This window comes from Calliopsis andreniformis, chromosome 8 (assembly GCF_051401765.1).
Source record: "Calliopsis andreniformis isolate RMS-2024a chromosome 8, iyCalAndr_principal, whole genome shotgun sequence".
Classification (NCBI taxonomy): Eukaryota; Metazoa; Arthropoda; class Insecta; order Hymenoptera; family Andrenidae; genus Calliopsis; species Calliopsis andreniformis.
The window spans coordinates 9,192,677-9,214,191 of NC_135069.1; the positions used below are offsets into that span (position 1 = coordinate 9,192,677).

The 21,515-nt window shown below is 41.3% G+C and overlaps 4 long non-coding RNA genes across 4 annotated transcripts; 2 read left to right on the forward strand and 2 right to left on the reverse strand.

Moving 5' to 3' along the window:
* The first annotated feature begins 5,905 nt into the window (after positions 1–5,905).
* LOC143182255 (uncharacterized) lies at positions 5,906–8,950 on the forward strand. Its single transcript, XR_013002415.1, has 3 exons — positions 5,906–7,554; positions 8,228–8,645; positions 8,720–8,950. It is a non-coding gene; the product is annotated as an uncharacterized LOC143182255 (long non-coding RNA).
* Positions 8,951–10,008: 1,058 nt separating this feature from the next.
* LOC143182471 (uncharacterized) lies at positions 10,009–10,585 on the reverse strand. Its single transcript, XR_013002444.1, has 2 exons — positions 10,323–10,585; positions 10,009–10,229 (listed from the first exon to the last, which is right to left on the reverse strand). It is a non-coding gene; the product is annotated as an uncharacterized LOC143182471 (long non-coding RNA).
* A 182-nt stretch (positions 10,586–10,767) lies between these two features.
* LOC143182452 (uncharacterized) lies at positions 10,768–11,397 on the forward strand. Its single transcript, XR_013002433.1, has 2 exons — positions 10,768–11,083; positions 11,177–11,397. It is a non-coding gene; the product is annotated as an uncharacterized LOC143182452 (long non-coding RNA).
* Positions 11,398–12,455: 1,058 nt separating this feature from the next.
* On the reverse strand, positions 12,456–15,500 carry LOC143182526 (uncharacterized). The gene is made up of 3 exons (XR_013002466.1): positions 13,852–15,500; positions 12,761–13,178; positions 12,456–12,686 (listed from the first exon to the last, which is right to left on the reverse strand). It is a non-coding gene; the product is annotated as an uncharacterized LOC143182526 (long non-coding RNA).
* Between the last annotated feature and the right edge of the window lie 6,015 nt (positions 15,501–21,515).

Sequence of the window (21,515 nt, forward strand, 5' to 3'; positions counted from 1 at the left end):
AAAGCGCTTACCATTTTCGTATAACACCCGACATAACCGATACAGTCTGCAGCTAACGATACAACGCTACTAGTGGCAGGAATTAAAATTAAATATGGCCGGAACATTTCGGGTGCTGTAGGTGGTAAGGCAGAACTCAACAAATTAAGAACAATGCTTTTAATTTGTGTCCTATAAGATCGTGTACAATAAAAAATACTTATGGAATTGTTGAATTCAACTCCTCATATCATTTATGTATTACATTTTCATATAAAACTGTTACTTTTTGAAAATTAATCTCATAAGCTCATTCGTGATCCCCTCCACATACTCCTCGGGAGAGTATAAATAGCCCGGGAGGACGCTGCATTTCGCAGTCGCTCCGATGACTCCGGAGCGTGCGGATCGCGGTAGTGATCCACTGGAGGGACATCCTGGCCCAGGATCATACTTTCTTGAAAGATATCAAAGCTGCTGGACCCTTCATCAATCCTCGGACTACACGTAGCACTGGGCAGCCTGATCATTCATCATTTTTGACCACTGATAAGTATCGATGAAATTCGAAATAAAAAGTCAGCTGCCAACATTAATACCTGATGTGTTCGCGCGTGTGTGCTTAGTGTATGTGTAGTATGTATTTGACGTCTGCTTAGCGTGTATAATGAATATGTTCTGTTTCCTATTTAGTGATCAAACAGACATCCAATGGAAACACATCGCTTTCTTCCGAGTTTTTCACTGTGGACATCATGGCGGATGGAGAACGTCAGATGACAATCTCTGTGGGTACTGAACACAGGTTGCATGAGTTGCAACACACTACAGAATTATCGGACACGCAGTAAGTGGCAAGTAAAGTGCAATTGTATCGTCAAAGCATTGTATTGTAAAATATTCAACTACATTGATACCAATCCTATTCTCATACTTCCCCTTATAAGGAATAAAGATATACCTGAGTTCAGAGTAATTTCTACCCTTAGAGTTAAGATAGAAGGACGGGAAGGAGATTGAATGCTCCATTAAGGAACAAGGATAGACAAGACTTTCGTATCTTCAAGTCCTTTATTTATTCCCATATATAACTGAAGTAATTTAAACTCCAATTATTTTCTAAGGTAATTCAAACTATAGATAGCTAGTTTTGAGTAACTCTTAACTAGAAAGATTTCCGAATACAGTAAAATTAGATAATATTTTGAATATGCGGCTAATAGTCGCGCTTTTGAAGGTTTTTATATTGTATAAAATTGGAGCAGTTCGCAACCTAGGCCCATGTATCCCCACCGTCTACACACAGTCCAGAATTAGTGTGCCTAGAATACTCGTGCACAATACGATTGACATACGCTCCGTGGTAGACAAAGCAATAGGACACGCTGGAGACCTGGTTCAAGTTACCAGGTTTGCAAGTGTGAAATTAAAATAAAAAAGACGTAGATATGGTGCCCAATAGGCGCAACACGTTCCTCAGCAGTATTGCGATATGCCAGGACAAAAGTAGAAGAGTGGGGATACAGCCGAAAAGGCGGTTAAATGGTAGCCGCCCCCACCCCCCACTTATAAACAGGTGCATGCGAACACCACTTCTCAGTCGCTTTTAAGACTTCGAAGGGTGAGGGTCGTAGTGGTTTTTAGTCTGTTCCTAGATTCGACTCCCCTGACCCATGTCAAAGGCCCTTGGGACTTCATGGACACGCCATCCTTCCTCAGTGATGAGATTATGGGCTGCAGGATACGAAGCATCCATCCAGGCCAGTATCAAGTGGACAACTTGATCATTCATCCTCCTTGACCACCGATAAGTATTCCCCCCACTTTTAATGAAAAGTGAGATGCCAGCATTAAGACCTTATGTGCTTGATCGTGCGCGTGCTGAGTGCATGGATAAAGTCTCTGTTTGACGTATGCTTAGTGTGCATAGTGTAGTGTTTTACTATTAATTTAGAAATTTCAGTTCCAGATTGTCCCTCTTCTGTTCGAGAAGGTATAAATACCCTTGCAGAACGGTCAATTCCTCAGTCGCGCCTGAACCTCCAGAGAGTGCAGATAATTCTGGTGATTCTGTGATGGAGCTGTCCTGGACTCTAGCCTGTTTTCGTGAAGTGCCATGGCCACTGGACAGACACCACCACTTGGACTACTCTGACCAGTGGACAACTTCACCTTTCATCCATACTTTACCACTGATAAGTATTGCTCCCATTTTGAATGAAAAGTGAGCCGCCAGCATTAACAGCTTGTGTGCTTGTGCGCGCGCGTGCTTAGTTTATATGCAAAGTGTTTGGTTGACGTCGTCTTAATGCGTACAGTGTAGTGTTTTATTCTGAACCGCGAAATTTCAGTTTTAGATTCCCACTCTTCTGTTCGAGAAGGTATAAATACCCTCGGGGAACGATGAACGGCTCAGTCGCGCTTGAACCTTCAGAGAGTGCAGATCAGTCTGGTGATTCTGTGGTTGAAACTACCCTGGACTCTACCCTGTTTTCGTGGAGTGATATTGTCACTGGACAGGCGCCACCGCTTGAACTACTCTGACCAGCGGACAACTTGACCTTTACCTCTGATAAGTGTTCCTCAAATTTTAAGTGAAAAGTGAATTGCTAATACCAATGTCTTTTGCGCGTGTGTTTGACGTGTGCTTAGTGTGTATAGTATAATATTCTGTCTCTTTTTTTCATGGGTGAAACAAACACTGGACTAAAACAGCGGAGTCAGAGGCAAGAGATGCCTGGAGACGATGTGGACTTCCATGGGTGCTGAACGTGGCTTGCTGGAGACGTTACACGGTACTCAATTATCCACCACGTAAAATGGAATTGTATTGTCAAAGCATCTGTAATGTAAAATATTCAACTACATTAACAGCACCAACCCTATTCCCATACTTCCTCTTCAAAGAAATAAAGACATACCCGAGTTTAGAGTAATTTCTCCCCTTAGAGTTAAGTTAGAAGGACAGGGTAGACATTGAATGCTCCATTAAGGAGCAAGGATAGACGGGACTTCCGTATTTTTCATGTCCTCTATTTATTCACATATGTAAATGAAACTTTTGAAACCCCGTCGTTTGTAAGGTAATTCAAGCTATAATTAGCTAGTTTTGAGTAACTATTAACTGGAAAGTCTTCGGAATATAGTAAAATCAGATAATATTTTGAATATGCTGCTAATAGGCGCGCTTTTGAAAGCTTCCGTGTTGTATAAAATTGGGTTCGTTCGTATCCTAGGCCCATGTATCCTCACCGTCAACACACAGCCCAGAATTAGTATGCCCAGAATAATCGTGTACAATGAGATTCACATACGCTCCGTGGTAGACAAAGAAATAGGACACGTCGGAGACCTGGTTCAAGTTACCAGGTTTGCAAGTGTGAAATTAAAATAAAAAAGACGTAGATATCGTGCGCGATAGGCGCAACACGTTCCTCAGCAGTATTGCGATATGCTGGGACAAAAGTAGAAGAGTGGGGATACAACCGGGAAGGCACTTAAATGGTAGGCAAACCCCCCCCTCCTCCACTACTTATATACCGATACATCCGAACACCGCTCCGCAGTCGCTCTTAAGACTTCGAAGGGTGAGGGTCGTAGTGGTTTTTAGTCTGTTCCTAGATTCGACTCCCCTGACCCATGTCAAAGGCCCTTGGGACTTCATGGACACGCCATCCTTCCTCAGTGATGAGATTATGGGCTGCAGGATACGAAGCATCCATCCAGGCCAGTATCAAGTGGACAACTTGATCATTCATCCTCCTTGACCACCGATAAGTATTCCCCCACTTTTAATGAAAAGTGAGATGCCAGCATTAAGACCTTATGTGCTTGGTCGTGCGCGTGCTGAGTGCATGGATAAAGTCTCTGTTTGACGTATGATTAGTGTGCATAGTGTAGTGTTTTACTATTAATTTAGAAATTTCAGTTCCAGATTGTCCCTCTTCTGTTCGAGAAGGTATAAATACCCTTGCAGAACGGTCAATTCCTCAGTCGCGCTTGAACCTCCAGAGAGTGCAGATAATTCTGGTGTTTCTGCGATGGAGCTATCCTGGACTCTAGCCTGTTTTCGTGAAGTGCCATAGTCACTGGACAGACGCCGCCACTTGGACTACTCTGACCAGTGGACAACTTGACCTTTCATCCATACTTTACCACAGATAAGTATTGCTCCCATTTTTAATGAAAAGTGAGCTGCCAGCATTATCAGCCTGTGTGCGTGTGCGCGCGCGTGCTTAGTGTATACGCAAAGTGTTTGGTTGACGTGGCCTTAATGCGTATAGTGAAGTGTTTTATTATGAACCGCGAAATTTCAGTTTTAGATTCAGTCTCTTCTGGTCGAGAAGGTATAAATACCCTTGGGGAACGATGAACTGCTCAGTCGCGCTTGAACTTCCAGAGAGTGCAGATCGTTCTGGTGATTCTGTGGTTGAAACTACCCTGGACTCTACCCTGTTTTCGTGGAGTGGCATAGTCGCTGCATAGATGCCACCGCTTGAACTACTCTGACCAGTGGCCAACTTGACATTTCATCAAACTTTATCTCTGATAAGTATTGCTCAAATTTTAAGTGAAAAGCGAACTGATAATATTAAAGCCTATTGTGTGTGTTCAACGTGTGCTTAGTATGTATAGTATAGTGTAGTGTATAATGTTCTTTCTCTTTTTTCATGGGTCAAACGAACATTGGATGAAAACGGATCAAAACAGCGGATTCAGAGGCAACAGATGCCTGGAGACGATGTGGACATCCATGGGTGCTGAACGTGGCTTGCGGGAGACCTTACATGCTACGCAGTTATCCAAGACGTATAATGCAATTGTATTGTCAAAGCAACTGTAATGTAAAATATTCAACTACATTAACACCATCAACCCTATTCCCAAACTTCCTCTTAAAAGAAATAAAGACATACCCGAGTTTAGAGTAATTTCTCCCCTTAGAGTTAAGATAGAAGGACATTGAAGAAATTGAATGCTCCGTTAAGGAGCGAGGATAGCCGGGATTTTCGTATTTTTCAAGTCCTTTATTTATTCACATATATAACTAAAATTTTTGATAACCGAATTCTTTTCTACGGTAATTCAAACTATAGATAGCTTCTTTTGAGTAACTATTAACTTGAAAATTTGAGGAATATAGTAAAATTTGATAATATTTTGAATGTGCTACTAAAAGGGGAGCTTTTGAAAGTTTTCGTGTTGCATAAAGCGAGGATCGTTCGCATCCTAGGTCCATGTATACCGACCGTCGACTCACAGCCCAGAGTTAGTGTGCCCAGAATGCTCGTGCACAATAAGATCGATGTACATTCCGTTGGCAGATAGAGATAGGACGTTTTGGACACTTGACTAAAGTTGCCCAGTTTCTTAGAATGATTTTAAAACAAAAAGGCGAAAATATCCTGCACGACCGGTGCAACAGGTTCCTCAGCCGTATTGCGATTTGCCGGGACAAAAGTAGAAGAGTCGGGATACAGTAGGAAAGGCAATCGAGTGGTAGGCAAAAACCCCCCTCCCCTACATATATCCCGGTACGTCCCACCTCTGCTCCAGGGTCGCTCCTAGGATTTCGAGGGGTGCGAGTCCAGGCGGTTTTTAGTCTGTTCCTAGATTAACCTCCCCTGACCCGTGTCAAAGGCCCATGGGACTTCGTGGACACGCCATCCTTGATGAGTGATGTGACTATGGGCTGCGTGATACGAAGCATTTATCCAGGCCAGCATCAAGTGGACAACTTGATCATTCATCGTCCTTCATCACTGATAAGTATTGCTCCCATTTTTAATGAAAAGTGAGCCGTCAGCATTAAGACCTTGTGTGCTTGGGCGTGCGCGTGATTAGTGCATGGATAAAGTTTCTCGTTGACGTATGCTTAGTGTGTATAGTGTAGTGTTTTATTATTAATCTCGAGATTTCAATTACAGATTCCCCCTCTTCTGGTCGAGAAGGTATAAGTACCCTTGGAGAACGATGAACTGCTCAGTCGCGCTTGAACCTCCAGAGAGTGCAGATCGTTCTGGTAATTCTGTGGTTGAAACTACCCTGGACTCTACCCTGTTTTCCTGGAGTGCAATTGTCACTGGACGGACGCCACCGCTTGGACTACTCTGACCAGTGGGCAGCTTGAACATTCATCATACTTTACCTCTGATAAGTATTGCTGAAATTTTAAGTGAAAAGTGAATTGCTAACATTAATGCCTATTGTGTGTCTTTAAAGTGTGCTTTGTATGCATAGTATAGTGTAGTGTATAATGTTCTTTCTCTTTTTTTATGGGTCAAACGAATACTGGGTTAAAACAGCGCATTCAGAGGCAACAGATATTTGGAGACGACGTGGACCTCCATGGGTGCGGAACGTGGCTTGATGGAGACATTACACGATACTCAGTTATCCACCACGTAAAATGCAATTGTATTGTCAAAGCAACTGTAATGTAAAATATTCAACTACATTAACACCACCAACCCTATTCCCATACTTCCTCTTGAAAGAAATAAAGACATACCCGAGTTTAGAGTAATTTCTCCCCTTAGAGTTAAGCTAGAAGGACAGGGTAGACATTGAATGCTCCATTAAGGAGCAAGGATAGACGGGACTTCCGTATTTTTCAAGTCCTCTATTATTTATTCACATGTATAAATGAAACTTTTGAAACCCCGTCGTTTGTAAGGTAATTCAAGCTGTAATTAGCTAGTTTTGAATAACTATTAACTGGAAAGTCTTCGGAATATAGTAAAATTTGATAATATTTTGAATGTGCTACTAATAGGCGCGCTTTTGAAAGTTTTCGTGTTGTATAAAATTGGGGCTGTTCGTATCCTAGGCCCATGTATCCCTACCGTCAACACACAGCCCAGAATTAGTATGCCCAGAATACTCATGCACAGTGAGATTCACATACGCTCCGTGGTAGATAGAGATAGGACGTTTAGGAAACCTGATTAAAGTTGCGCGGATTGTTAGTGTGATTTTAGAATAAGAAGGCGTAAGTATCGTGCACGACCGGCGTAGCACGTTCCTCAGCAGTATTGCGATATGCGGGGACAAAAGTAGAAGAGTGGGGATAGCGTAGGAAAGGTAATCAAATGGTAGGCGATACCCTCCCTCTTCTTCTTATGTCACGGCACATCCCAGCACTGCTCCTCAGTCACTCCTGTGACGTCGAAGGGTGCGGATCGTGGCGGTTTTTAGTCTGTTCCTAGATCAGCCTCACCTGACTCATGTCAAAGGCTTTGGGACTTCGCGGGTACGCCATCCTTGGTCAGTGTTCAGACCATGCGCTGCGGGATACGAAGCATCCATCGAGGGCCGTCAACAAGTGGACAACTTGACCCTTCAACGTCCGTGACCACTGATAAGTATTGCTCCCATTTTTAATGAAAAGTGAGCCTTAGTGTGCAGTATGTAGTGTATAACGTTTTCAATTTTGTTTTCCGAGATCAAACAGACACCAGATGAAAACATCGCATTCAGATGCAGCTGGAGTCTCTGGAGCATTACTGGAGTCCACTGGATCCTCCTTGGGTGCTGTTTCTATACACTACGCAGCTACCGAATAGTGAATCGCAAGTAAAATGCAATTGTTGTATAAAATACAATGTAAAATATTGGAATACATTCATCCCAATCCAATTCCCATACTTCTTCTTAGAAAAAATAAAGATATAGGAGAGTTGAGAGTAATTTCTACCCCAAAAATTAAGATGTAAGGACAGGAAGGACTTTGAATATTCCATTAAAGAGTCAGAACAGACGGGTCTTTCATAGTTTCGAAGTGCTTTATTCGTTTACATACGCGACTAATATAATTTCAAGTCCAAATTTCTTTCTAAGGTAATTCAAGTTTTACATTAGTCAGTTTTCATTGAGATAGTAATGTTCATTTATTATAAGACGATGACGATGTAGAATATTTAACGAAGGCAGTAAAGACTGTAATATTTCGAATATTTTATTAAAATAAAGGTAGATGGAACTTTGAAAGTTTTCCTAATGTATAAGATTAGGGTTGTTAGCAGCCTATCCCCACGCGTCCCCACTCAGCCCAAAATGTCCATGCCCCGTAATGTCATTCGTTCCGTGGCAATCGAAGAGATAGGACACTTTAGATAACTCGTTATTTCCAAGGCACTTGAGGTATATAATTCGACTTTTCCAATAAGCATTGCCATCAATATTTAGCAAACGATTGAAGAGTAAAATAAAGCCACCGTATAACATTTCATTTTTCTTTATTCTTCAGGGGTCAAACAAGCATCCAACGAAGCGTCGCATCTCCAGGTTGATCTGTGGAGAACGGTGTAACCATTTGTCGTGGCAAGATGTCCTCCAGGAACGTCACAACGTGGAAATGTGCGCGCAGCTCACGGCGTTCGAGTGAATTGCATGTGGCGCCCTCACTTTCCCACTTTATGACGTCACTGGAAGACATTTTGGAAACGATCCCGCACCACCAACGCCCTCCTCAATCGCTTCTGAGACTTTGGAGGAGACAGATCGTGGCAGTCCTTGGTTAATTGCTTCGGCTGTCCCATATTAAAGGCCCATGGGACTATAAGGGTGCGTCATCCTAGAGCAGGGAGCAGGCCATGCGCCACGAGATACAGAACATCCATCGAGGGACATCATCAAGCGTCTTCAGTTGAAGAATGTAATCATAGGTAAGGTTTCAGTTTAAATCTTCCTTTTACGTCTTTGATGAGCCGACTATTAATCTTATATCTATCTGTTTCAGGCCAGGTAGCCAGCATGGTTGTATGGCATGCATTGACACGACAGGAGGAATGCAAAGTACTTTACTGTCAAGAAGCTTCGTCGTGAAGATAGAGGACAACTGCTTGCATTTGTTGAAAAATTGTGTGTGTCATGATGTGTATTAATTATATGTGTTAAAAATTGATCTTTATGTTGTATGTACAAAATACGTCTGTATAAAATCCTCTGCCTTAAAAAAATAAAAGTCTTTGTAGAAATAACCATGTGTGCTTATTTACACCACAATCTTGCCATGTTCCTTTCATATCCATTCGGTAATCAAAATTCCATTTTCCTTCAATTTTTCGATAGACCTCCTTGCATATCATGTTCTCCTAATAACTTAGTCGATTTTCGGGCAAAAGCTGAATTTTGATTCCCGCCAATTTTTGGTAGACCTCCTTGCATATCATGTTCTCCTAATAACTTAGTCGATTTTCGGGCAAAAGCTGAATTTTGATTCCCGCCAATTTTTGGTAGACCTCCTTGCATATCATGTTCTCCTAATAACTTAGTCGATTTTCGGGCAAAAGCTGAATTTTGATTCCCGCCAATTTTTGGTAGACCTCCTTGCATATCATGTTCTCCTAATAACTTAGTCGATTTTCGGGCAAAAGCTGAATTTTGGTTCCCGCCAATTTTTGGTAGACCTCTTCGCATATCATGTTCTCCTATTAACTTAGTCGATTTTGGCCAAAACTGAGATTCCGTTTCCCGCCAATTTTTCGATCGACCTCTTCGGCTATCATGTTCTCCTATTAACTTAGTCGATTTTGGCCAAAACTGAGATTCCGTTTCCCGCCAATTTTTCGATCGACCTCTTCGCCTATCATGTTCTCCTATTAACTTAGTCGATTTTGGCCAAAACTGAGATTCTGTTTCCCGCCAATTTTTTGATCGACCTCTTCGCCTATCATGTTCTCCTAATAACTTAGTCGATTTTTAGCAAAACTGAGATTCTGTTTCCCGCCAATTTTTCGATAGACCTCCTCGCATATCATGTTCTCCTGATACTTTTGCGCATTTAAAGGACCAGCTAAAGTACGTTTCCCGCAAATTTTTAAAGATGCTGCGATATCTCTTTTTATATCATGTTCTCCTCAAACTTTTGCTTATTTTCTTAGCAATATATAACTTTGGGGCAGGAATAAATGCAAGTATTAGGAGAACATGATACTAAAAGAGGTCTATTCTTTACATATCGTTTGCTATGTGCTAACGGTTAGGAAACAGGATTTGTGATGGAAGAAATAAATCATTAGTCGCATATACCTTTTACTACTGTCTTTTTATTGTTATAAATCAAGTTACATGATATATAAAATACATTTCAACTTATGCATGCTGTGTTCAGGACTCACAGAGGTTCCAATCGGCACCAGTCGTCTGACGTGCTCCACGAACTGGATTCATATTATCGTTTCACCGCGACAGGCGTCAATGAAAGACTCAGGAGAAAGTGATGCTTTCACTCGGTGTCTCGTTGACCTCTGAAAAAGGAACAAAGCCATATTCACTACGGACACTATATACACTCTAATATATCAACGAGCGCACACAAGATATTAATGCTGGTCGCTCACCTTTTGTTTAAAACGTGCGCAGTACTCGTCAGCGGTCATGGTAGTCCAAGGAATGTTGGCTGTCCAGCAGCTGTCGTAGTACAGGACGCCATCTTGGACCGGTACGTAGCATACCCTCCAGAGGACGCTGTTGTGTGGCAATCCCGCGGCGTTTGATGTGATCACTGAACAAGTATGGCGTACCCTGATCGTCCCGCGGGTTTTCGATATAAACCATGGGAGGCTAGCCTAAAATCCAACCGAATGTTGCCACGATCCGCACCCTTCGAAACCTCGCGAGCGACTGAAGAATGTGTCTGTCCTTCTCTGACCTAGTAAATATTCGATTCACTCAAGTTCAGGCTTGTTTTGACCCGACATCTATCGAGTTTTTACTTAAACGTTTCAGGTTCAGACTGCCTCCGCGGCACAGGACTGGCAGTAGTGCGGTTACAGAGAAGCGGTTTTCCGAGGGTCAAAAGCTATCTCTTTCCTCAGTCGTCCTGGAGCTTTGGAAGAGTGCGGATCGTAGTGGTCCTCAGACGGTTCTCGGGTTAGCATTTCGTGGTTCCCGTCCTCAAATATGATCCGCGAGGACATCCTCAGCTCATCAGGAAGTGATCGTATCATATGCCGCGGGGATGCCGTACAACAGCGCCCTCTGGAGGGTGTGCTACGTACCGGTCCAAGATGGCGTCCTGTACTACGACAGCTGCTGGACAGCCAACATTCCTTGGACTACCATGACCGCTGACGAGTACTGCGCACGTTTTAAACAAAAGGTGAGCGACCAGCATTAATATCTTGTGTGCGCTCGTTGATATATTAGAGTGTATATAGTGTCCGTAGTGAATATGGCTTTGTTCCTTTTTCAGAGGTCAACGAGACACCGAGTGAAAGCATCACTTTCTCCTGAGTCTTTCATTGACGCCTGTCGCGGTGAAACGATAATATGAATCCAGTTCGTGGAGCACGTCAGACGACTGGTGCCGATTGGAACCTCTGTGAGTCCTGAACACAGCATGCATAAGTTGAAATGTATTTTATATATCATGTAACTTGATTTATAACAATAAAAAGACAGTAGTAAAAGGTATATGCGACTAATGATTTATTTCTTCCATCACAAATCCTGTTTCCTAACCGTTAGCACATAGCAAACGATATGTAAAGAATAGACCTCTTTTAGTATCATGTTCTCCTAATACTTGCATTTATTCCTGCCCCAAAGTTATATATTGCTAAGAAAATAAGCAAAAGTTTGAGGAGAACATGATATAAAAAGAGATATCGCAGCATCTTTAAAAATTTGCGGGAAACGTACTTTAGCTGGTCCTTTAAATGCGCAAAAGTATCAGGAGAACATGATATGCGAGGAGGTCTATCGAAAAATTGGCGGGAAACAGAATCTCAGTTTTGCTAAAAATCGACTAAGTTATTAGGAGAACATGATAGGCGAAGAGGTCGATCAAAAAATTGGCGGGAAACAGAATCTCAGTTTTGGCCAAAATCGACTAAGTTAATAGGAGAACATGATAGGCGAAGAGGTCGATCGAAAAATTGGCGGGAAACGGAATCTCAGTTTTGGCCAAAATCGACTAAGTTAATAGGAGAACATGATAGCCGAAGAGGTCGATCGAAAAATTGGCGGGAAACGGAATCTCAGTTTTGGCCAAAATCGACTAAGTTAATAGGAGAACATGATATGCGAAGAGGTCTACCAAAAATTGGCGGGAACCAAAATTCAGCTTTTGCCCGAAAATCGACTAAGTTATTAGGAGAACATGATATGCAAGGAGGTCTACCAAAAATTGGCGGGAATCAAAATTCAGCTTTTGCCCGAAAATCGACTAAGTTATTAGGAGAACATGATATGCAAGGAGGTCTACCAAAAATTGGCGGGAATCAAAATTCAGCTTTTGCCCGAAAATCGACTAAGTTATTAGGAGAACATGATATGCAAGGAGGTCTACCAAAAATTGGCGGGAATCAAAATTCAGCTTTTGCCCGAAAATCGACTAAGTTATTAGGAGAACATGATATGCAAGGAGGTCTATCGAAAAATTGAAGGAAAATGGAATTTTGATTACCGAATGGATATGAAAGGAACATGGCAAGATTGTGGTGTAAATAAGCACACATGGTTATTTCTACAAAGACTTTTATTTTTTTAAGGCAGAGGATTTTATACAGACGTATTTTGTACATACAACATAAAGATCAATTTTTAACACATATAATTAATACACATCATGACACACACAATTTTTCAACAAATGCAAGCAGTTGTCCTCTATCTTCACGACGAAGCTTCTTGACAGTAAAGTACTTTGCATTCCTCCTGTCGTGTCAATGCATGCCATACAACCATGCTGGCTACCTGGCCTGAAACAGATAGATATAAGATTAATAGTCGGCTCATCAAAGACGTAAAAGGAAGATTTAAACTGAAACCTTACCTATGATTACATTCTTCAACTGAAGACGCTTGATGATGTCCCTCGATGGATGTTCTGTATCTCGTGGCGCATGGCCTGCTCCCTGCTCTAGGATGACGCACCCTTATAGTCCCATGGGCCTTTAATATGGGACAGCCGAAGCAATTAACCAAGGACTGCCACGATCTGTCTCCTCCAAAGTCTCAGAAGCGATTGAGGAGGGCGTTGGTGGTGCGGGATCGTTTCCAAAATGTCTTCCAGTGACGTCATAAAGTGGGAAAGTGAGGGCGCCACATGCAATTCACTCGAACGCCGTGAGCTGCGCGCACATTTCCACGTTGTGACGTTCCTGGAGGACATCTTGCCACGACAAATGGTTACACCGTTCTCCACAGATCAACCTGGAGATGCGACGCTTCGTTGGATGCTTGTTTGACCCCTGAAGAATAAAGAAAAATGAAATGTTATACGGTGGCTTTATTTTACTCTTCAATCGTTTGCTAAATATTGATGGCAATGCTTATTGGAAAAGTCGAATTATATACCTCAAGTGCCTTGGAAATAACGAGTTATCTAAAGTGTCCTATCTCTTCGATTGCCACGGAACGAATGACATTACGGGGCATGGACATTTTGGGCTGAGTGGGGACGCGTGGGGATAGGCTGCTAACAACCCTAATCTTATACATTAGGAAAACTTTCAAAGTTCCATCTACCTTTATTTTAATAAAATATTCGAAATATTACAGTCTTTACTGCCTTCGTTAAATATTCTACATCGTCATCGTCTTATAATAAATGAACATTACTATCTCAATGAAAACTGACTAATGTAAAACTTGAATTACCTTAGAAAGAAATTTGGACTTGAAATTATATTAGTCGCGTATGTAAACGAATAAAGCACTTCGAAACTATGAAAGACCCGTCTGTTCTGACTCTTTAATGGAATATTCAAAGTCCTTCCTGTCCTTACATCTTAATTTTTGGGGTAGAAATTACTCTCAACTCTCCTATATCTTTATTTTTTCTAAGAAGAAGTATGGGAATTGGATTGGGATGAATGTATTCCAATATTTTACATTGTATTTTATACAACAATTGCATTTTACTTGCGATTCACTATTCGGTAGCTGCGTAGTGTATAGAAACAGCACCCAAGGAGGATCCAGTGGACTCCAGTAATGCTCCAGAGACTCCAGCTGCATCTGAATGCGATGTTTTCATCTGGTGTCTGTTTGATCTCGGAAAACAAAATTGAAAACGTTATACACTACATACTGCACACTAAGGCTCACTTTTCATTAAAAATGGGAGCAATACTTATCAGTGGTCACGGACGTTGAAGGGTCAAGTTGTCCACTTGTTGACGGCCCTCGATGGATGCTTCGTATCCCGCAGCGCATGGTCTGAACACTGACCAAGGATGGCGTACCCGCGAAGTCCCAAAGCCTTTGACATGAGTCAGGTGAGGCTGATCTAGGAACAGACTAAAAACCGCCACGATCCGCACCCTTCGACGTCACAGGAGTGACTGAGGAGCAGTGCTGGGATGTGCCGTGACATAAGAAGAAGAGGGAGGGTATCGCCTACCATTTGATTACCTTTCCTACGCTATCCCCACTCTTCTACTTTTGTCCCCGCATATCGCAATACTGCTGAGGAACGTGCTACGCCGGTCGTGCACGATACTTACGCCTTCTTATTCTAAAATCACACTAACAATCCGCGCAACTTTAATCAGGTTTCCTAAACGTCCTATCTCTATCTACCACGGAGCGTATGTGAATCTCACTGTGCATGAGTATTCTGGGCATACTAATTCTGGGCTGTGTGTTGACGGTAGGGATACATGGGCCTAGGATACGAACAGCCCCAATTTTATACAACACGAAAACTTTCAAAAGCGCGCCTATTAGTAGCACATTCAAAATATTATCAAATTTTACTATATTCCGAAGACTTTCCAGTTAATAGTTATTCAAAACTAGCTAATTACAGCTTGAATTACCTTACAAACGACGGGGTTTCAAAAGTTTCATTTATACATGTGAATAAATAATAGAGGACTTGAAAAATACGGAAGTCCCGTCTATCCTTGCTCCTTAATGGAGCATTCAATGTCTACCCTGTCCTTCTAGCTTAACTCTAAGGGGAGAAATTACTCTAAACTCGGGTATGTCTTTATTTCTTTCAAGAGGAAGTATGGGAATAGGGTTGGTGGTGTTAATGTAGTTGAATATTTTACATTACAGTTGCTTTGACAATACAATTGCATTTTACGTGGTGGATAACTGAGTATCGTGTAATGTCTCCATCAAGCCACGTTCCGCACCCATGGAGGTCCACGTCGTCTCCAAATATCTGTTGCCTCTGAATGCGCTGTTTTAACCCAGTATTCGTTTGACCCATAAAAAAAGAGAAAGAACATTATACACTACACTATACTATGCATACAAAGCACACTTTAAAGACACACAATAGGCATTAATGTTAGCAATTCACTTTTCACTTAAAATTTCAGCAATACTTATCAGAGGTAAAGTATGATGAATGTTCAAGCTGCCCACTGGTCAGAGTAGTCCAAGCGGTGGCGTCCGTCCAGTGACAATTGCACTCCAGGAAAACAGGGTAGAGTCCAGGGTAGTTTCAACCACAGAATTACCAGAACGATCTGCACTCTCTGGAGGTTCAAGCGCGACTGAGCAGTTCATCGTTCTCCAAGGGTACTTATACCTTCTCGACCAGAAGAGGGGGAATCTGTAATTGAAATCTCGAGATTAATAATAAAACACTACACTATACACACTAAGCATACGTCAACGAGAAACTTTATCCATGCACTAATCACGCGCACGCCCAAGCACACAAGGTCTTAATGCTGACGGCTCACTTTTCATTAAAAATGGGAGCAATACTTATCAGTGATGAAGGACGATGAATGATCAAGTTGTCCACTTGATGCTGGCCTGGATAAATGCTTCGTATCACGCAGCCCATAGTCACATCACTCATCAAGGATGGCGTGTCCACGAAGTCCCATGGGCCTTTGACACGGGTCAGGGGAGGTTAATCTAGGAACAGACTAAAAACCGCCTGGACTCGCACCCCTCGAAATCCTAGGAGCGACCCTGGAGCAGAGGTGGGACGTACCGGGATATATGTAGGGGAGGGGGGTTTTTGCCTACCACTCGATTGCCTTTCCTACTGTATCCCGACTCTTCTACTTTTGTCCCGGCAAATCGCAATACGGCTGAGGAACCTGTTGCACCGGTCGTGCAGGATATTTTCGCCTTTTTGTTTTAAAATCATTCTAAGAAACTGGGCAACTTTAGTCAAGTGTCCAAAACGTCCTATCTCTATCTGCCAACGGAATGTACATCGATCTTATTGTGCACGAGCATTCTGGGCACACTAACTCTGGGCTGTGAGTCGACGGTCGGTATACATGGACCTAGGATGCGAACGATCCTCGCTTTATGCAACACGAAAACTTTCAAAAGCTCCCCTTTTAGTAGCACATTCAAAATATTATCAAATTTTACTATATTCCTCAAATTTTCAAGTTAATAGTTACTCAAAAGAAGCTATCTATAGTTTGAATTACCGTAGAAAAGAATTCGGTTATCAAAAATTTTAGTTATATATGTGAATAAATAAAGGACTTGAAAAATACGAAAATCCCGGCTATCCTCGCTCCTTAACGGAGCATTCAATTTCTTCAATGTCCTTCTATCTTAACTCTAAGGGGAGAAATTACTCTAAACTCGGGTATGTCTTTATTTCTTTTAAGAGGAAGTTTGGGAATAGGGTTGATGGTGTTAATGTAGTTGAATATTTTACATTACAGTTGCTTTGACAATACAATTGCATTATACGTCTTGGATAACTGCGTAGCATGTAAGGTCTCCCGCAAGCCACGTTCAGCACCCATGGATGTCCACATCGTCTCCAGGCATCTGTTGCCTCTGAATCCGCTGTTTTGATCCAGTGTTTGTTTCACCCATGAAAAAAAGAGACAGAACATTATACTATACACACTAAGCACACATCAAACACGCGCACAAAAGGAGTTGGTATTAGCAATTCACTTTTCACTTAAAATTTGAGGAATACTTATCAGAGATAAAGTTTGATGAAATGTCAAGTTGGCCACTGGTCTGTGTAGTCCAAGCGGTGGCGCCTGTCCAGTGACTATGTCACTCCATGAAAACGAAGTAGAGTCCAGAGTAGTTCCACCACAGAATCACCAGAACGATCCGCACTCTCTGGAGGTTCAAGCGCGACTGAGAAGTTCATCGTCCCCAAGGGTATTTATACCTTCTCGACCAGATGAGAGGGAATCTAAAACTGACATTTCGCGGTTCATAATAAAACACTACACTATACGCATTAAGCACACGTCAACGAAACACTTTGCGTATACACTAAGCACGCGCGCGCACAAGCACACAAGCTGATAATGCTGGCGGCTCACTTTTCATTAAAAATAGGAGCAATACTTATCAGTGGTAAAGTATGATGAAAGGTCAAGTTGTCCACTGGTCTGTGTAGTCCAAGCGGTGGCGCCTGTCCAGTGACTATGTCACTCCATGAAAACGAAGTAGAGTCCAGAGTAGTTCCACCACAGAATCACCAGAACGATCCGCACTCTCTGGAGGTTCAAGCGCGACTGAGAAGTTCATCGTTCCCCAAGGGTATTTATAGCTTCTCGACCAGAAGAGGGGGAGAATCTGTAATTGAAATCTCGAGATTAATAATAAAACACTACACTATACGCACTAAGCCAACGTCAACCAAACACTTTACACACGCACTAAACACGCGCAAGCAGACAAGGTGTTAATGCTGGCGGCTCACTTTTCATTAAAAATGGGAGCAATACTTATCAGTGGTCACCGATGGTGAATGATCAAGTTGTCCACTTGATACTGGCCTGGATGGATGCTTCGTATCCCGCAGCCCATATCATCGCTGAGCAAGGATGACGTACCCGCGAAGTCTCAAGGGCCTTTGACATAGGTCAGATGAGGCTAATCTAGGAACAGATTAAAAACCGCCACGACCCGCACCCTTCGAAGTCTCAGGAGCGACTGAGGAGGAGTGCTGGGATGTGCCTCGACATAAGATGAAGAGAGGGGGTATCGCCTACCATTTGATTGCCTTCCCTACACTAACCCCCCTCTTCTACTTTTCTCCTGGCATATCGCAATACTACTGAGGAACCTGTTGCACCGGTCATGCAGGATATTATACGCCTTTTTGTTTTAAAATCATACTACGAAACCGGGCAACTCTAGTCAAGTGACCAAAACGTCCTATCTCTATCTACCCACGGAATGTTCGTCGATCTTATTGTGCACATGTATTCTGGGCACACTAATTCTGGGCTGTGAGTTGATGGTAGGGATACATGGACCTAGGACGCGAACAACTCCAATTTTATACAACACGAAAACTTTCGAAAGCGCGCCTTTTAGTGGTGTATTCAAAATATTACCTAATTTTACTATATTCCTCAAATTTTCAAGTTAATAGTTACTCAAAAGAAGCTATCTATAGTTTGAATTACCGTAGAAAAGAATTCGGTTATCAAACACTTTAGTTATATATGTGAATAAATAAAGGACTTGAAAAATACGAAAGTCCCGTCTATCCTCGCTCCTTAATGGAGCATTCAATGTCTTCAATGTCCTTCTATCTTAACTCTAAGGGGAGAAATTACTCTAAACTCGGGTATGTCTTTATTTCTTTTAAGAGGAAGTTTGGGAATAGGGTTGATGGTGTTAATGTAGTTGAATATTTTACATTACAGTTGCTTTAACAATACAATTGCATTATACGTCTTGGATAACTGCGTACCATGTGAGGTGTCACCCAGGCCACGTTCAGCACCCACCGAGTGCCACATTGTCTCCAAACGTCTGTTGCCTCTGAATACGCAGTTTTCATCCAGTGTCCGTTTGACCCACGAAAAAAAGAAAAAGAACATTATACACTACACTATACTATACACAATAAGCACACGTCAAACGCGCACAAAAGGCATTGATATTAGCAGTTTACTTTTCACTTAAAATTTGAGCAATACTTATCAGAGGTGAAGTATGATGAAAGGTCAGGTTGTCCACTGGTTAGAGTAGTCCAAGCGGTGGCGTCTGTCCCGCGACTATGGCATTCCAGGAAAACAGAGTAGAGTCGAGGGTAGTTTCACCACAGAATCACCAGGACGATCTGCACTCTCCGGAGGTTCAAGCGCGACTGTGGAATTTATCGTTCTCGAAGGGTATTCATACCTTCTCGACCAGAAGAGAGGGAATCAGTGACTGAAATTTCGAGATATTGATTATAAGAACGACATTACAACGTAATAAGACAACGAAGAGTTCTAGTCGTTTATAAACATAGTAGAAACACACTAAATACGCATACCAAACGCACATTAAACACACGTCAACATACACATTACACGTACACTAAATGTAAGCCCACACTATATACGCGCTCGAGGTATTCTACTGGTGAATCACTCTTCATGTAAATTTGCGCAATACTTATCAGTGGTCAAGGATGATGAATGAGTCGAGCTGGTAATTGGTCAAGACAGTCCAAGGAATGATAGAAACGATCCACAGTCCGCACACTTCCGAGGCACCGCAGCGACTGCGTAATTTGTCGCTCCTCCGGGGTATTTATACCTTTACGGCGAGGAGAGAGGGAACCAGCGACCAGGGATAGTATATAGTATGAAACCTTCTGCCTGGTGACGTCACGAAGTAGAAGGGGAACTTCTCGAGTGAGGTGGGGATTCTTAACAATCACGAAGCAGTGGGGCAATCCCCACCCCATGTGAAAAGTTCTCTTTCTACCTTGTGACGTCATCGAGCAACAGATCTCACATACCATCTTTGCCAGGTACTGAAACTTTGAGATTAATGGAACGAGGAAATCGTGAAAAATTGATAATTCTAATTAGTCTTAACATTTATAGTTCCTAGGTAAGGAGATATAAGGAAATTCGCAATATTGCAAATTTAGAATAATTTCTCTGCTCAAAAACTGTACGTAATCTCTGCAACGTTTAATCTATATTTTTCTCTATATAGTTTTGTACATAGTATTCTACATTTTTAAGAAAGGTACTTATTAAAAGATGTTGTTTAAACACGTATTGTACAGCTGAAATTATTTTGACTTAAGTATGATTTTATTATATGTTTTAATTTTATAATAATTGTTGCTTTATTATGAACATGTCTAAATAACACTCGGTATTCAATTTCAATTATTTCTTACTGTTGCTTATTATAAGCATCTAATCTAAGCATCTGCTCCCAGGAAAGTATGTACGTACTTGAAATATGTAAGTAACATTTGGTACAATTTAGTAGTCGTTCTTCGAATTTAGTCACACAGAACAGAAAACTACAAAACTTCAAGGAAGAAGTTTAGGAAAACTATAAAGGCAAGTGTGCGGAAAAATAATAGAATGATCCATGTAGCTTCCCTAAAAACGACGTTAAAATAAAGGAGTATCGACAGAACGATTTATTAAATCACAGGAGAACATTAACAGAGACAAATGACGTAACCGATATTAACTTTTGATTTAACTCTTCGTTTAATATCTTCATTCAAGCTTCACTTAACTCGTGTGAAAACAATTAAAAAGTTTAAAAGAATCCATTGATTAATGTTCAACGTTTTAATTTACTTTACATCTAAACGCTAAGAAAGAATGCTTTAACACTAAGGTAGGTAATAGGGTAGGATACGTATAAAATAGGGGAACTGAAGGAATAAATTAAAAATTTGGGCAAAACTTACCGATGGTAAAAATGACCAATGGTCAAGCTTGGTCAAGCTCTCGTGGTGAAGTTCAAGAGACTCCAAACAATCGCCTCAACCAGGACGATCCGCACCCTCCGAGAGCACCGGAGCGACTGAGAAATGCGTCGTCGTCCAGGCGTATTTATACCTTCCCAACCAGGAGTGGAGGGGGAACCAACGCCAGTGATTGAAAGTATGAGATTAAAAATAATTTATGAATAAATGCTATTTTCTATAAAATAATCATCGCAGCAACAATTTCTGCTATACGTATTGTTAATAACAGTTGCACGTAGTGACTCATGCAAGTTATATTAACATTTATCATAGTTAAATAATGAATTGTAAAGAAATTCGAAACGTTATAATTTTGGAATAATGTCTCTTTTAAGAAAGTTTTTGTACTCTCCGCAATGTTTAATCGTTTATATTGTTTAATAAAATAATACTTATTGGCAAACAAATATTATGTTGTTTAATAATGTATTTGACAACTGAGATTGTTATAAAGATATCTTTGTCAATATGTATGAGAATAATTTAGTGAGGTACATTATTTTGATTGTAATGTGATATTTTATCATTGTTACTTTGTAACAATTATTTCTCTATTATATATTTATTTAAATTATACTCAGTATTAAATTCTTCTTGTATCAATACGTGACAGAATTATACAATATTTCTAACATTCAGATCGATTCAATCTTCAAATTGTTTAAAACTATTTAATATCAATTTCTACCATTTGTAGCAGTGCAATCTTATTCTAAACTGAATCGATAAGGTCGGGTGCGACACGAAAATGGTAAAGGTCTCCAGGGGAGCTCAAATCAGCTCAAACTTTTCATTATTCAATTGGCTCGTCGTACATGTATCTAAATTTTATAGCTGTATAAGAGCTTCGTGTCCTTAGATTGCAAATAAATTATCAAATAAATGCGTA